Raw genomic sequence first — 8,338 nt, 5'->3', positions numbered from 1 at the left:
CCATCTCTGACCCCTGAAGGGGGTCTTCCTGCCTGACCACCTCCGTCTTCTACGTTGTAGCCAGGGTGACCGTTAGCACGAACCCTTCCCAGTCCATTTTCCCACTCAGAAGCCTCCAGGTGCCTCCAGGGTCAACGCCCAAGTCCTTGCAACGGCCTCTGCCCTGCTCCCCTGTGGGCCCCACACGCACCCTCTCCCTGCTCCTCACACATCCCTCGGGGCTCCCCCGCCCTCCCCTATCTCTGATCTGCACAAAAGGAAAAGAGGCAGGAGCTCTGCTCAGCCCTGTGTTCTACAAGGGGAAACTGAGGCTTGGAAGACTCAGGTCACATTGCTGTCCACTGCTGAGCCAGAAGTCCAGGTCGCTGACACCTGGCCCCGAGCCACACGGCCTTCCTCAGTGAACATTTGTTGAACAGATGAGTGTGAATTAAATTGAATCTTAACTCACAAAAGACCCGAATTTTAGTAAAGGAATAAGGTTTGCTCACACACTCACGATAAAAACATCTTCATCCCAGGAGCAGACGATAACAGATGGCTAGGGCATGGCACACAGCATTTCCCCACTTATTTCACCTGCTGCTCAGCATCTGCGCACTTAGGCACTTAGGAGGCAGGTCGAGGGACCCACCGTCCCTGGTCTGGTCCCAGAACATGCTGCCTGCCCCGCTGGCTTTGCCCTGGTCTCTCTGATCATTGTCAGGGACATAGCATCATGTTTTCTCAATGAAAATCCCCAAGATCATGGTGCTGGTAGTTTCAGTGTCTTCTGAGGGCCTGCTTTCTCGCTCATTGCCAACCTTCCCTTCACTGGGTCCTCACTTTGTGGAAGGGGCACTAATGCCAGTCAGGAATGCTCCACTCTCATGACCTAAGCACCACCTCCAAACACCATCACATACAGCATATGGTTTCCACATGGGAATTTTGGGGCGGAGGGGGGGGGGGGCAAGTATTCAGTCCTCTCAGCAAACTCCTTCTTGTATTGAAGTCTTCTGAGAAGAGGCATTTGAGCTAAACCCTGAGGGCTGGCATTCCAAATAAAGAAATGAGGATGTACCCAGATCCCAAGACCACAAAGTGCAAGGTGTGTTTGGGGACACTCTGGAGATGATCTTAGTGCAGACATAGGTTTCAGCCAATTTTATATTTCTGGATAAAGAATTTGAACTTGATTTCTTAGGCCATAAGTTGTCTATTGAATGAATATATATATATATATATATATATATATATATATATATATATAGAGAGAGAGAGAGAGAGAGAGAGAGAGAAAGAGAGGGAGAGGAAACTATATATATATATATAGTTTTCACCTGAGGATATATTTATTTATTTATTTATTTATTTATTTATTTGTTTATTTAGAGAGAGACATTTATGTGAGAGAGAAACTTCAATCAATTGCCTCCTGCATGCCCCTCACCCAGGATCAAACTGCAACCTAGGTATGTGCCCTGATTGGAAATCAAACTCCCAACCTTTTTTGGTTACAAGAGGACACTCAACCAATTGAACAACGGGGTCAGAGCTCCATTGATATTTTTTAAAAATATATATTTCTTTATTGATTTCAGAGAGGAAGGGAGGAGAGAGAGATAGAAACATCAATGATGAGAGAGAATCACTGATCAGCTGCCTCCTGCACACCCCCTACTGGGGATGGAGCCTGCAACCCAGGCATATGCCCTTGGCCTGGATGGAACCTGGGACCCCTCAGTCTGCAGGCTGACGCTGTATCCACTGAGCCAAGCCGGCTAGGGCTCCATTGACATTTTTAACCTAGACATCCTATGCAGTGGGAGAGCAGCGCTCAGGAAAGTTTTCTAGTTTCCATCAGTGTGAGATTGTACAGCTAAGTCCACGGAGAGCGAAGGCCGGTAAAGCTGGGGTGCTTCATCCAGGTCTAGGGGTCACCTGGCGGTGTGTCTGTGAAGCTCAGAAATGGCACGCCATGTTTCTGTGAGGACCTCCGTGTCTTTCCTGCACTTTTCACAGGGTCTGGCCCTACAGGGTGAAGGAGCACAGGCAGAGAGGAAATCAGCTCGCCCCTCACAGCCCCAGTCCCACAGGGGAGCGAGCAGAACCGGCCTGGAAGTGCGGCAGCTCCGGGTGGAGGCAGCTCAGGCTCCTAGTGACAGGACCCGGTGCAGATGGAGAGGCCGGGACGGTCCGGTCACAGCTCAGACTCCAGCTGACCGGGTCCTGCTTCCGGGCTCCACTCGGCGCCTGGGACCAGGCGGTACCGGCGGGCGGACCCAGCATCCTCCCCGGAAGCGAGCAGAGCTGGACAGCGGGCTGTGGTGCCTCCTGCGAGACCCGGTGCTTCAAGGCCCCGCCCCCGGGCCCCGCGCTAAGCAGGACGGGAAATTCAGCGGAGTCCGTCCTTTGGTTTTAGAGCGGGAGCTAACGCCCGCGGTCCTCGGCTGCTGCTCGCCGGTTCTCGGAGCGGGGGACGGAGGGGGAGGAAACGCTCAGCGGCGGCGGAGTCCAGGTGACCGACTCTGCTGTGGCCCCGGGGGCGCAGCCGGGCTCCCGCGCCTCGCGCGTCCCGAGTGACTCAGGCGAGGCCCGGCCGGTGGCGCTGCTGGTCGCCGCGTGTCCCTGACCCTGCACCCGACCGCCCCGGGCGGCGTGGCCTGGGCTCCGCGCTGCCCCTCCCCGCGCAGCCCCCGGCCTCCTTCCCAGCTGAGCGCGGTGTCTCCGCGGCTGCAGCTCAGAGCAGGCCCGCCCTGTGGCTGGCGCTGCTGAGGCCTCGGCTCAGCCCGCGGGTCTCGCCCACCCTGAGGCCCCTGACGCGGCCCTTCCGCCCAGACCTGGCTCCTGTGCCTCCTGTGCCTTCGGGTCCCCCCGAGCCGCCTCGGGTGCTCTTGGCAGGTCCCTGTTCCCAGGAAGCCAGGCCGCGGTCTCCCTGGGAGCGCATCAGTTCCATGCGGTGCTGTTATAGGGCCCCCAGGAAGCGCACACACAGTTGGGGCTGCAAAGATCTAAATATACTAATCAGCACAAAGTGGCCATTGTTCTGTGCAGGCGATCCTTTAATTACCGATTCTGTGGCTTCCTCTCAGAGTTAATATGTTGGATAACCTGTTGACTAGAACATAGGAAGGCCGGCTGGATTTTGTGGTGTTTGGTGTAAGTTTTATAAGGCACTGTGGGGTGCACAGTCCTCTGCCAGGGGCTGTACCCACGTGAACGCCGGGCAGTAGACAAAGAGGACATGAGAGACAGAGGCATATAGGAGAGTCTTTTTAAAAATATATTTTCATTTTTTTTTACGTAGAGGAAGGGAGAGGGATAGTTAGAAACATCATGAGAGAGAAACATAGATCAGCGGCCTCCTGCACACTCCCTACTGGGGATGTGCCTGCAACCAAGGTACATGCCCTGGACTGGGACCCTTCAGTCCGCAGGCTGTTCTCTATCCACTGAGCCAAACCGGTTAGGGCAGAGTCTCTTTTGCAGGCCATGTAGCCATTGCTAACAAGGAGCCATCAGACAAAACAGTTCTTCAAAGTAGCTTCACACAGTGGCTGCGCCAAGCAGCCCTTGCTAATACAGTAGCAAACAGGAGCCATACCAAGCAGCCACCCACTGGCTGGTTAGTAACACGTTTATACTAACTTAGACACAAAGGCTTCCTGCCCAACAGTGACATCAGTATTTGGGTGATAGTAAGGTACTCCTGCCCAGTGTGTACAGTACAATCTCTGTGTCCTTGCTTAGATTGGCCTTGAACATCCCAATTAGGATTCTCCTGCTCAGATTGGCCTTGAACATCTGGCATACTCTGATTAGGCTCCCACAGGCACTATCTCAGTCATGGCCCAAGTTAAACTGTTCTCAAAACTGACTTATCAGAAGGAGGAAAAAGTGTCATGAATGTGACATAACCGTTCTCTCAGGAATAACACTTAATTCACAGAAAACATAACTGCAACCCTAGAGGAGCTGCATGGGAACCACAGGCTTAGATATTTCAGCCAAGAAAGCTGCTGGTGCCAAAAAGATCTCAGAGGAGAAACGAAGTCATATTAAACTGTTTGTGATGTGAAAGCCCTTTCAAACACTGTTTTTAAAGGTTGTCTAGTGCTGACATGAATGTGTGTTTTGATTCCTGTATTTGAGGATTGCAGCTTAACCGCTATGCCACAAAACCGTTTTCCATATAAGAGTTGTTTGAGGCAGAACTGTCATCCACCTTCTACAATGGCCGAATTTGACTGGCTGTCAGTGACTGTTTGTAGAAATGTTCTGGAAGTAAGGGGTGAGGGCTCTTTCCACCCACAGCTCGCCCACTTCTTTGTAGTAATGAGCTGAACTGTAGTAGATTGTGTTCTTTCAAAGCCAGAACTGTTAAGTTTGCAAACAAGCATGACTGTTCCATCGCCAGTGATTTTGTTCATGCCTTGGTCTTTGGGGTTTGCACCAGAAATTGGCATTGCTTGCAATTACATGTTTAGGTGGATTGAGGCTCACAATTAATGATGACATTGGCTAGTTTCTTAAAGCACCAAGTGGGTCAACTTTTGATGAATTAGAAATGATATATTGTTTTTGTTTGTTTCATTTCAATATGCCAGTGATCTGTTAGGTGTGCTTTTTAAATGTTGTTCCAGCATTTGAACAGAAATGCCCTTAAATGTTGAGAGCCATTTACTATAAAGTAAAACTTGTCTAAATCCTTAAATGTGAAATGTGGAGAAATTAGTGAGTAGTAGTAGGAAATGTAGGATCAATATTGTCAGACATAAGTGCTTATCTCTCAGCCCAGTGATTTCCTACAGTTGATTTTGTCAGCAACTAACATGTAGCTGTAATGTTAATTATGTACTGATAGTGTAAGGTAACTATGAAATGGAAACTAATAACCTGAAAGAATCAGATCTGGAATGCCCGTTGATGTTATGGTTACTTGTACACCTACAATGTGATAGGATTGTATGACACTCATTTAAGGATTTATGGCTCTTCTGTAAACTTCTGATAATTTTCTTCTCATTTTGATTCCAACAGCTGGCCAGAATGTGTTTGAATTCATACAGAAATAATATTGATATCTGAAAGCCATGTTGAACTTCTCTGAAGAAAGGGCAACAATGATTGCAGCTGGGGATTTGCAGGAATTTGTTCCTTTTGGTCGAGACCACTGCAGACACCACCCTAATGCTTTGAACCTTCAGCTTCGGCAGCTGCAGCCAGCCTCTGAGTTGTGGTCGTCTGATGGTGCTGCTGGCTTGGTGGGATCCCTGCAGGAGGTTACAATCCACGAAAAACAGAAGGTTTTATCAAGATTCTCAGTTTGCTTTTGAAATGTAGAGAGATTCGATCTACTTGTAATTTAAGGCTACCCAGATGCAACTGAGAAATGAGTATGATGCTACTTCTAGGGTATTGGTTAAGATTTGGTAATTTCCATGAAAGCTAAAAATAATGACCTTAATTGTATTACAGTGTCATGGCTGTTTAGACATATAACTCAGGGATTTATAATGAGAGTCACTATGATTATGGTCCATTTAAATCTCTTTTTCTTCATTTAGTACGTGGGACCAGATTTCATGTTATTTGATGGTTAGATAGTCGAGTTAGCAATGGTCCCTGCTGCCCAAAACTTACATATTTCTAGAGGAGAAAGGAAATGCCACATAAGTAGATACAGTACTAGTTTTTAAATAGGGGAATGAGAAGTAAGTGCATGTTAAACAGTCAGTCATTCTCATCTTAATTCCATTTCTGTATCCCTTTTGGGATACCAAAATTTCCAGGAGCGGAAGTCTGTAGTTAGGAATCCAAACCTTTCTCTGCCCTGTTCATTCTGATGGTTGGCACAAGGGCAGGAAGGTGAATGTATATGCAGTTGTGAAGCAGGGAAGTCTGCATGGTTGGTAAGCTCCCCCAGTGTCCCATGTGCACTTCACTGCCCCCTCTGCTTCACCCCCCATATGCTTCATATGTCTTTCGTCTCCCAAGAATGTTGGTTTAATTTTTGGATATATAGGTAAGGTCTAGTTTTTGTTTATTTATGTTTTTGGCAGCATAAAATGGTAACGTAATAATAAAATACTTAATATAGAGAATTCTTGAGGTAAATTCCCATTTTTGAAATCCTGTAAGATACAGTATGATACATACACCCACACCCCCTCCTCTGTTAATCAGTGGCACCGAACCTAAGAGTTGGGCTTGGACTGAGCCTTACTCCACAGACAGAGCAGGAGACTTGTATCTGAATTGCTGTTCAATTTTAATTAATAAATCTTGCTCCATAATGTTGCAAAAGAAATAAAAACTGCTTAAACATGTCTTACATATGTAAATTTTTTAGGAAAGCTGGCAGTTAAGGAGAGGCAGAAGTGAAATTGGAGAAATGGATTATGACGAGGAACTCTATGTGGCTGGAAATATGGTGATCTGGAGCAAAGGGAGTAAAAGCCAGGCATTGGCTCTTTACAAGGCCTTTACCGTTGATAGTCCTGTTCAACAGGTGAGTTGATTTGAATTTTAGTATTTGATTGATTATTGAGTGTTTTTTTTTTTAAAAACAAAGCTTTTATCCTAATTTTAACAGAAATAATAAAAACAATATATAATGATCTCAGTAGCTAGATATATGTTTTAACATGTAGTGAAGATAATGGTAGGGAAATAAACATTTCATTCATTTTCTATATCATCATTTTTTTGCACTGTTCCTTGTCAATTTCATGGTAATGTTTAAACACTTGAGTAATTTAATTAGTTATTGCCGAGAAAATTTATGACTTAAATTTAAGGGTATAAGAATATATTAGCACATGATTATATTTGGTTGCAAAGTGTTGAATAAATAAAAATCAAGTTCATAGTAAAAATAGAGAGTACGGGAAAGGAAAAAAAAAATCTAATTTGCTGTCATTGCACATGCTTGGGTTGCTGGCTTGATCCCCAGTAGGGGGCATGCAGGAGGCAGCTAATCAAAGTTTCTCATCATTGATGTTTCTATCTATCTCTTCCTTTCTGAAGTCAATGAAAATATATTTATATATGTATTTATATTTCATAAATTTATATATAAATTCATATGTATATTTATTTATATGTAAACTACATACATTTCTAACTGATTATAAAAAAAGAATAGAAACAAATAAAAATTAGTAATTAAAGGGACAGAATTAAGCATTTGCTCTGCCTTTTTAGGAAGCCTTGCAGTTCATCTCCAGTTAATAAAGGAAAACCGTTATTTAAAGTAGAATTCCAGCTAATAAATATAGAAGGACTGGTAGAATTTGAAAATCGCTATTCTGTGTAACCTCTTACTCCAGTGTAACCTCTGATTCAGACAAGGATTGTAAATGGGATAGTAATGCCATTGCGTGAAAGGTGTTAGCATGGCACCAAGGTGTCACCCAAAGTGAAGAAACAAATGCATCTCTACTTTGAAGCTGCATGTTGTTCTCCACCTCCACAACCTGGTGGGTTACCATCACTGATAGGTGACAGAGGACTCCTTTATACCTACAGCTGTAATGTGGCATGGAGACATGATGTCATCTACTCAGTTTTCTTCCCCCAAATATTTGATATGAATATGTAGACATAACTTCCAGTTATAGGAAGTATGGGGCCTAGAGGATCAGTTTGTAAAATGAGATGAGGAATGGGTGGAGGTATAGATGAAACAAGAACCACCAGAAATTGAGAATTATTGAAGCTGGCTGTTGGATATTTATTATGTTACTCTGTTTCCTTTGTATATATTTGAAATTTTCTATAATAAAGACTTAAAGAAAAAACCACTATGAGATACAATTAGACAAATCCAGAATATGGGATAGTCTACATTCTGGTCTCCTTAAAGAGTTAGTCATGGAGAGAAACCAAGATGGCAGCATAGGTAAACACTGGAGTTTGCTGCCTCGAACAACCACTTCAAAAATACAACTAAAGGACGGAACGGACACCATCCAGAACCACAGGAAGGGTGGCTGAGTGGAAATTGTACAACTAGAAGGGAGAAGGAAAGAGAAAAGCATACCGAGACTCAGAGGAGACGCAGTATGGCAGTAAAATACTATGGTGCGGATGCATGCGGAGCGGGCTGGCGGCTGAGGGCATGGTTGTCGTTTTCAATCAGAAGGGAGTCTCAGGCTCTGAGCTCCAGTTCCAGGCAAGTTTCTAGGGACCCAGACTCATACGGGAGAAGCGGGACTGTCTGGCATAGGTCAGAACTCGAGGGCAGCTTTCTCTCCAAGGGGCTTGCAGCAATTACCAGGACATTGAGAAGCAGAGCCTCTGAGGGCTGGACTGAGAGCAGCCATAACTGCTAGCCCCACCCTGTTGATCCCGT

Source organism: Myotis nattereri (genome assembly GCF_964212035.1).
Source record: "Myotis nattereri genome assembly, chromosome: 10".
Taxonomy (NCBI): domain Eukaryota; kingdom Metazoa; phylum Chordata; class Mammalia; order Chiroptera; family Vespertilionidae; genus Myotis; species Myotis nattereri.
Note: the sequence above shows the minus strand (reverse complement) of the source record.